Here is an 8920-nt window from a genome sequence, read left to right on the forward strand (position 1 = left end):
CTCGTCTGCTGCCGCTGTCCTCCTCGTCACTCCCGCCCGAGGAGGAGTCTTCACTATCAGAAGAGCTCTCCACGCAGCACCTTGCACGGGTCCCAAAGCACCCGAAGACCTTGACGGAGAGAAGGCCACCCTCCATCAGCTTAAAAGGAGAGTGAGCCCCTCCGTCAAGCGGTGGATATGAGCAAACGTCTTCCATCCCCGACAAAGATACATCACGTGAGGGGCGGGGAAGTCGACGCGGACCCGCGTGCCACTGATCCCGCAGCCCCTCATGTGCAGCCGCAAGCCGATCCGGCGATCCAGCTCCATCTCCCGCGCAAATGGAGTCGGGAGACGAAGGCGACGGCGGGCGGCCGCGCAGCCTGACGAAGAACTCACAAGGGTCATCCCCAACATGGCCCTCCATTGGAGGAGGAGCTGCTGGCGGAGGCGAGGCCGGCGCGCCGCCCCGTCCTCCTCTTCCCCGAGCGCCCCGGCCTCGCCCACGGCCTCGCCCCCTCCCCCTTCCCCTCGCGGCTGGCTCTGCCACCGCAGGCGCAGGGGAAGGAGGGACGCGTTGTCGAGCGGCGACCCTCGCCGCCACTGTTGAAGGACCGGGATTCCCTCTCTCCATGACGGATGGAAGGGAGGAGCAGAAGCTGAAGGAAGAAGAAGATGAAAGAATGCGGGACGCCATCCTCCCCCCCTCGCTCTTTATAAAGGATCGGGGTCACCACAACGGCTCATTTAATAAGCTATAACCACTAGGGTTCGGGGCTTCATTCGGCTGCACCGGCATCCCAGAATAACCAAATCAGGATATTGGAGGCCAAGGGAGCAGGACCAAAGACCCGCCACCGCGAAACACCAACTATGCGACGCTCCGATTTCCCGCTCCACTGTTTGCCACCCCAGGCACATGGGAGACACGTGGCGGACGTGTAGAACCGAGGGGACAGGTGAGACGACCACTCCCCACCCCGTGATCGTGGGGAGTGGACGTCTTGAAGACCGCGCCTCAGCCCCATTCAGTAAATGGGTCGCGCCTCCATGCCTCCCTCCGTTTATGGGGAAGGCGCGAACTGCCCCTTTACTACGATGTGACGCATGCCTGCGGGAATCAACCCCATGCATGCTGCCCACGTCACATGCGCCTTCCCACGCCGCACCACGCGCGGGAATCGTGGGAAGCGCAGCGCGCGAAGAACCTTACCGCGGTAAAAACCGCCCCGCTTGCCCGCGCACCGTTTTTGGGCCTAGCCCAACAACGCGTTGTGCTTATGTGTGGCCCATGCCCGGGGGCTCCTCTCGGTGTACAAAAAGAGGGGTACACTTTTTGTACCCCTATAACTGTGCACGGGCAGTCTGAGCCACGGGCACCACCACACCAAGCAAGGCAAGGGAGGTGAGCCAGGGTAAGACCGAAGCTCATGAGAACTAGAACGACGCCAAGGCCAAGACCACGAAGATCAAAGGGGACGAAGCGGACTCCCTCGGCAAGATCCTTGCTAGGAGACAGTTCTAGCAGCCCCGGCAAGACCCTTGCCGCGGCGACTCGTCCCGCGCCTACGGAGCAAGTCACCCTTGAGTTCACTACCCCCAAAGGGCAAGGATTCGGGAGACATCCCCGTGGCGACATGCAGATCTTTGTGAAGACGTTCAAGATCAGAGACGCACTAAGGAGACGACAACCCTTGGTGGGATCCCAGCCAAGGAAGACCACAAGGCCCCCGGCAAGCGCCTTGCCAAGGATGACAGGAGGCGCCTCGGCAAGACCCTTGCCGGGGACCCGGCAAGGCCCTTACCGAGGACATCCGCAGGGCCTCCATCAGGCCCACGCCGACTGATCCTCCACCACCGCATGCATGCAGCTGCCGACCCAACCAGCTGGGTAGGCACCTGCGTGGCGGCATGCAGATCTTTGTGAAGACCTACCACCGCGCCACCTCAGCTGTCTGCCTACCCACGTGGCATCTCAGGCATCGCTGGCCAAGGCGCGTGTCGACACAAGAAGGAGCGGCGACGGACGAGACAGCTCTCTCCCCCGTCCCCGATAAAGCAAGGACACCTAAGCAAGACGCATTAAATGTGCCTTGTCATGTAATGCGAGGGATAACCTCGCATCACTGTACCCAGTCCACCTCCTGTGTGCCACTGTGGCAACCCCTTTTTCTATAAAAGGAGGCCCGAGGCGACCAGGAGAAGGATTTGGCTTTTTGGAGCTCCTCACGCCCCATAGCTAGCTCAAGAACACAGATATACAATCCACCAAAGCAGGAGTACGGTTTTACGCATCCTTGCGGCCCGAACCTGGATAAACGAACTGTGTGCTACCTGTTAGATCTGCTCTTCTCACGACCCCGCGCCCCGCAACCACAGTAGGGATTCTTGTGATCCCATTGGTGTCTTTATCATGACAGTCAGTTTTAGCTTTCTCTATTGAGGTGCTTAGCCCAGCTAAACCGGGGCACAATCGCAGTAGTTCTCCCAATGCCAACCTTAGCCGATATAGCGGAACGTAAGGTACCAAAACATGGGAGCCGGGCAAACCCAACTATTGACCACAGACATGATTCGGAGCTGATGCATATAATGCTATAAGTTCGGGTGCCGCACTGTCTAAAGTGTTTGACTTCTCACGCCGTATTATGGGGTATGCTTAAGCCCCTTAGCGTATTGGCCCATACCAGAGTGTCATGGTGCTGGATGTCATGAATGAACATATGTATATATAAAAAAAGAACAATAAAGAATGCGATAATAGGTTAGTGTTATGCATTGTATATTCAAAAAGGTGCGTTAGAGTAGAATGATACAAATGGTGCGGTAAGCAAAAAGTAGGACTATTTGACATGTCCCCTCCAAGGGCAAGCTGAGGAATGGTATTTAGAGCGAGTATTTCACTCGTTGTCAGAGACCACCTAGAGTTCCGTGGTGCGACGTAGCTTTCTGCCTCCTTGGTTGCTGCATCATGTGTTTGGCGATCATACTGCCGGACAGGGTTTCCAGAGATTAAGGTCTTGAAAGAGAGAAAAATAACAAAGCAGGAAGCCCCTAGGGCGGTTGAGCCGCGTCTTGGGGCGTGCCGTAGTCGTGCCCCCCACCCCACCTGTGCCCATGGTATTTTCAATGCGTTAATTATGTACGCATGGCACAGATTTTCGCCGTTTGGCTGGTACTGGGGTGGGGGCCAATTGCTATGCGAGCTCGAACGTGAGGCGGTCTTGCTATCGATTACTCCCGGGCGCGCTTGAAGGTGTCCGGGTCCTTAATCGCCGAACTAGTGGATTGCCTTAAGAGGCTGCTTTGTGCTTCTGCTGCGAGGGCTGCATTGTGCTCCTCCGTGCGGAGAGAGCGCTCTGTGTTTCCATTAACTGTGATGACCCCCCGAGGTCCTGGCATCTTGAGCTTGAGGTATGCATAATGCGGTACTGCATTGAATCTCGCAAATGCGGTTCGCCCGAGCAGTGCATGATAGCCACTGCGGAACTGGACTATATTGAAGATTAACTCCTCGCTTCGGAAGTTATCCGGGGATCCGAAGACCACTTCCAGTGCCACTGAGCCTGTGCAATGGGCCTCTACACCTGGTATGACGCCTTTAAAGGTCGTTTTTGTGGGTTTGATTCCTGAGGGGTCTATACCCATCTTGCGCACTGTGTCCTGATAAAGCAGGTTCAGGCTGCAGCCGCCATCCATAAGGACTCGAGTGAGGTGAAATCCGTCAATGATTGGGTCTAGGACCAGTGCGGCAAATCCGCCATGACGGATACTAGTGGGGTGGTCCCTGCGATCAAAAGGTGATTGGGACAAGAGGACCATGGGTTGAACTTTGGGGAACTTGCTCCAACGCATATACGTCCCTTAGCGCACGCTTTCTACTCCCTCTTGGGGATGTGGGTTGCGTATATCATGTTCACCGTCCGCACTTGTGGGGGGAACCTCTTCTGTCCTCCGGTGTTCGGCTGCCGGGGCTCCTCCTCATCATCGCTATGCGACCCCTTATCTTTGTTATCGGCATTTAACTTGCCGGCCTGCTTGAACACCCAACAATCCCTGTTGGTGTGGTTGGCTGGCTTGTCGGGGGTGTCGTGTATTTGACATGAGCAATCGAGTATACGGTCCAAACTAGACGGGCCCGGAGTGCTTCTTTTAAATGGCTTTTTCCGCTGACCGGGTTTAGAGCCTTTGAATCCGGCATTGACTATTGTATCCTCTGTATTGTCGTTGTTAATGCCGCACTTGTGCTTCTTGCGACGTGACCTGCCATTGCCATCCTTGGTATCCGAAGTACCATGGTTCTTTGATATGTTATTGCTACGAGCCAGCCAGCTGTCTTCTCCCACACAAAAGTGGGTCATGAGTGTCGTCAGGGCTGCCATAGATTTCGGCTTTTCCTGGCCAAGGTGTCGGGCGAGCCACTCGTCGCGGATGTTATGCTTAAAAGCTGCTAGGGCCTCTGCATCCGGGCAGTCTTCGATTTGATTCTTCTTTTTTAGGAACTGTCGGTGTCAAAACCGGCGGATCTCGGGTAGGGGGTCCCGAACTGTGCGTCTAAGGCGGATGGTAACAGGAGGCAGGGGACACGATGTTTTACCCAGGTTGGGCCCTCTTGATGGAGGTAAAACCCTACGTCCTGCTTGATTATTCTTGATAATATGAGTAGTACAAGAGTTGATCTACCACGAGATCGGAGAGGCTAAACCCTAGAAGCTAGCCTATGGTATGATTGTATGTTGTCCTACGGACTAAAACCCTCCGGTTTATATAGACACACGGAGGGGGCTAGGGTTACACAAGGTCGGTTACAAAGGAGGAGATATACATATCCGTATTGCCTAGCTTGCCTTCCACGCCAAGTAGAGTCCCATCCGGACACGGGACGAAGTCTTCAATCTTGTATCTTCATTTCGGCATTGCAAGGCGGGTTCCTCCTCCGAATACACCACAGAAGAGTTTGAATACAAGGATAGTGTCCGACCCTGCAAAATAAGTTCCACATACCACCGTCGAGAGAGTAATATTTCCACAAATCCAATCTGCTGACACGTTTTGGCAGCATGACATCATGCCATGGCCCGGTAATTATTCAAGCCGTTTTCCTTAACCAGCCCCACACATAACGTGAGGTGGTTTCTTGACACGTCTTGTCAAAGCAGAGATCGTGTTCCCCTTATTATGGGATTCTCATTAATACGGACGTGGGTAACCCAACCGTGCCTAGGACTCCTAGATTTTAGGCAAGTCCCAAACGGCCATGAGGAGGACGCTTGAGATTCACCCTCTTTATAAAGGGACAAGGCTTGTAATTCTTCCCTCCCGTGCTCAATTGAATCCTTCCCCCGCCTCGAACCTTCAATCATGTCCGGATCCAGCCTTCAAGTCTGGTGGATGCCTTCCTCTGTCAAGGAGGAGGATATCAAGAAGTTGAGGGAGGGAATATACCTAACCGCCGAAATTTCGCATAGGCTGCCCGCCCGAGGGTAGGTCATCCCTACTCCTGAACCCAGCGAGACCGTTGTGTTCGTCTCCCACTTCCTCCAAGGACTAGGCCTCACTCTGGATCCCTTTGTTAGGGGTCTTATGTTCTATTACGGGCTGGATTTTCATGACCTAGCCCCGGATTCCCTCCTTCACATCTCGTCATTTATTGTCGTTTGTGTGGCCTTCCTCCGCATTACCCCTCACTTCGGCCTGTGGCTCAAGACCTTTGATGTGAAGCCGAAGATGGTCGAGGGGCAGTACGCAGCGTGCAGAGGTGCTCTAATAAGCTGAATTGCTGCGCTCCATGGCCGAAGGGCTCCTTTCCATAGGTATCCGGATTGTGGCAACGGGAGTGGTTTTACGTCACAGCTCCCCGAAGTGCCAAGTGGGTAGCTGCCCCCACCCTCCGCTCGGGCCTTCCACCACAACTGATGTCATGGATCAGCAGGGGGCTTACCTGGGGCCCAGCCAAGGACGTGCCCATACTGCAGAGCCGCATCCGAGATCTCTTCGAGGGAGATTTCAGTCTGGTTATGGTAATGCAAGTCATGCTAGTTCGTCGAGTCCAGCCTTGAAACGCCGGCCACTCCGCATGTGGGAATTCAACCCGGAAGGACCGCACACTATTCAGAATTTCCTCGGCCTTACGCACGAGGAGATGTACAAATCGTTCTTCGGACCCCAAATAGATTGTCCGGACACTAATGAGGATGTACGGACACACTGTCCTTTTCTTTATCATGACATCATTCTGAAGAATCGCTCTTTGACCAGGACTGGATAACGAAGGCGAAGATGATGCGGTGTTCGGTCCCCCTTCCTGAAGGCTTGGACAATCCGGTGCTGGAAAAGATGCTCGAGCCAGCACCTTTCCTGGTGCCCTCAAAGGAAGATGAAGGGGGGAATAAAGAGGGCGAAAGCGTGCCTCCACCGCTACCTATTCCAACCGAGGGAATGAGCGCCTCAGTTAGGCAGGACAACCCAGGGGAAGAATCTGATATTCTCTCGCCCCGGGGAAGGAAGAGGAGTACGTCTGAAGATCCGGAAACCAAGGTTTCCAAACGGGAGAAGAAATCTCCCCCAGAGGGTCCTGCCCCGCAGTGTGCTCTTGCCGCACAATGTCCGTGCGGGGATCATCCCTCTAACGAGCTGCAAGTAATCAAAAAGTACTTAATAGTGAAGATATCCTACCTTACTTCTGAGGAAAATAACCGAAACATTTATCTTGCAGTTCAGATCTTAGCCCTTCTCAGCAGAGCTCGTCTTCAGGGGATCTTCTTCCGGAGATGATGGAGAGCGAAACGCCTCCCCCGGACTCCCCAGCTCAAGAAGCGGGCGACCTTGAAGTGTCGTCGTGGAGGGTCTCTCCAGATCCGGTGAGGCAAGAAGATAATCCTATGGCCACCCGAAGTCCCCAGTATCCGGCTCTTGAAGAGAGCAACCAAAATAGTCCAGGACCATCTGGTATGCGGTCGGATGTACTGAGGGATCTGCTAGAGCGAGTGACTATATCAGAAGAGCACCGTACGTTGATGGGTACGGTGATTGAAAGGATTTCGTCCGTCGAAAGCGGGTTGCATGAAGCCTTTATGAGTCTACTGGCGGGTTTTGAGGTATGTGGAATGATGTACATTTTTTACGGTACCGCACATTTTAAGGTGTGCCCTGTGTAGATAGTAGCCCCTGAGACTCTGGTTGTCGTCGAGAACGGCAGAAAATAGACGATCGCAGTCCCAGGTAATAACCAGACCGCCTTTTATGTGTAGGTGGTTGAAGCTCCGGTGGCTAGCCGCACTGATGGGTTTGCCGGACTAAAGCGGCAACTGGATGCGGCAGATGCCGACATTGTGCTTGTCAACAAGCGACTTGACGAGGCACAGGGTGAGTGATTTTTCTGGTGATTGTCACATAATAAGAGCAGCATGATGCCAGTATCTTTAATATGTTGTGACTGCAGATGGAGCTACCATCGTGGAGACCCTTCGGGCGGAGCTTGCCCAAGCCAAGGAGCAAGCAAGGAGTAGTAATGCGGCCGCTTTAAAGGCGGCCAAGGAGTTAAGAGCCGAAAAGGCCGCGCATTGCGAGAGCAAAGAGAAAATGGCCAAGATGGCTGTAAAGTTAAAAGACACTGCCGACCGTTGCCGGCTTCTTGAAGAACAAAACCAGGCGATGGACCTAGAAAAGGCCACGATGGTGACCAAAGACACCCGCTCTGCGATGAGAGCGAAGAAGGAGGAGTTGCGTCAAGCTGGGGATATCGCGGCTGGGAAACCCTTCATGCTGCGGAGGAAGTTTGGAGATCCTCAGTATGGACTGGCTGTGGAATTCGGCAGACGCATATCTGGACTTGGCGGCGAGTGCTGTCGATGCGGCTGAATACTTCCGAGATCAAATAGATCGTGAAGTGGACAAGCTATTCTGGTCACAATCTAATGTTCTAGAGTGTCTGCTTCCATTGACTGGTCGGCTTGCCGAATGAGCCTAGCTGAATAGATTGTCCGAACTCGCCATGAGGTCTATTGTGGATCATCTATGGCCGGAAAGGCCAAAGCCGAACAGCTATTTTAGTTTGGTGCAGCAGTTCCTTGGTGCGGTGCCGCGCATTAATGCGATGAAGAGGTCGGCATGCATAGAAGGCTTGTGGATGGCCCTTGCCCGTGTCAAAACATACTAGGCGGAGATGGATGCCACCACTGTCGGGGCGCAGGGTTCGGCCATAGGCCGAGTGGCTGCCGAACACTATTTTGAAGAAGTTCTTTAAGGCACTCGTTCGATAGAGGCCCAGTGCTCGAAGAATATTATGTTTGAATGACACGTATTCCCAATGTAAAAACAATGTTTTATTAAGTTTATCAAGGTTGTATTTATACTTTTGCCCAAAAGTATTATGATGCCTCCTATGCAGCCATTTATGTATATATGTATATAACCTGAAAGATTGCAGTCGTCGGCTTCAGGCCCCACGCATATAATGCGTGGGTGTTCACAGAAGACGCATGTTCACACTTGATCCAACGTCTTGGTCCATTACGGAGGTGATAGCGCAGCGAACTAGGCAACCGGACTATAATGCTTTAACACCTTCACTTAGCCAGGGGAGTTTGACAGTGGGGCTACTATATAGCCCCTGGTGGCTCCGCACGCACCCGAATTCGGGGTGCGTACATGCCTGGTCGGGAAACGGCCCTTCGTTAAGGCGGAGGAATCCTAAAGATTCCGGTAGGTCATCGAGTGGTTGACCAGTGTCATGCTATATCATGATAGTCAGTTTTCGGCTTTCTCTACTAAGATGCTCGTCCGGATGAACCAGGGCAAAATCACAGTAGTTCTCCTGGTGCCGCCTTAGCCGATAGAGCGGAACGTAAGGCAGCAAAACACAGGAGCCGGGCAAACCCAACATTTGACCAAAGACATGATTCGGAGCTGATGCATATAAGGCCAAACTCGCGACGCTGAA

This window comes from Triticum urartu, chromosome 5 (assembly GCF_003073215.2).
Source record: "Triticum urartu cultivar G1812 chromosome 5, Tu2.1, whole genome shotgun sequence".
In the NCBI taxonomy this organism is placed as follows: domain Eukaryota; kingdom Viridiplantae; phylum Streptophyta; class Magnoliopsida; order Poales; family Poaceae; genus Triticum; species Triticum urartu.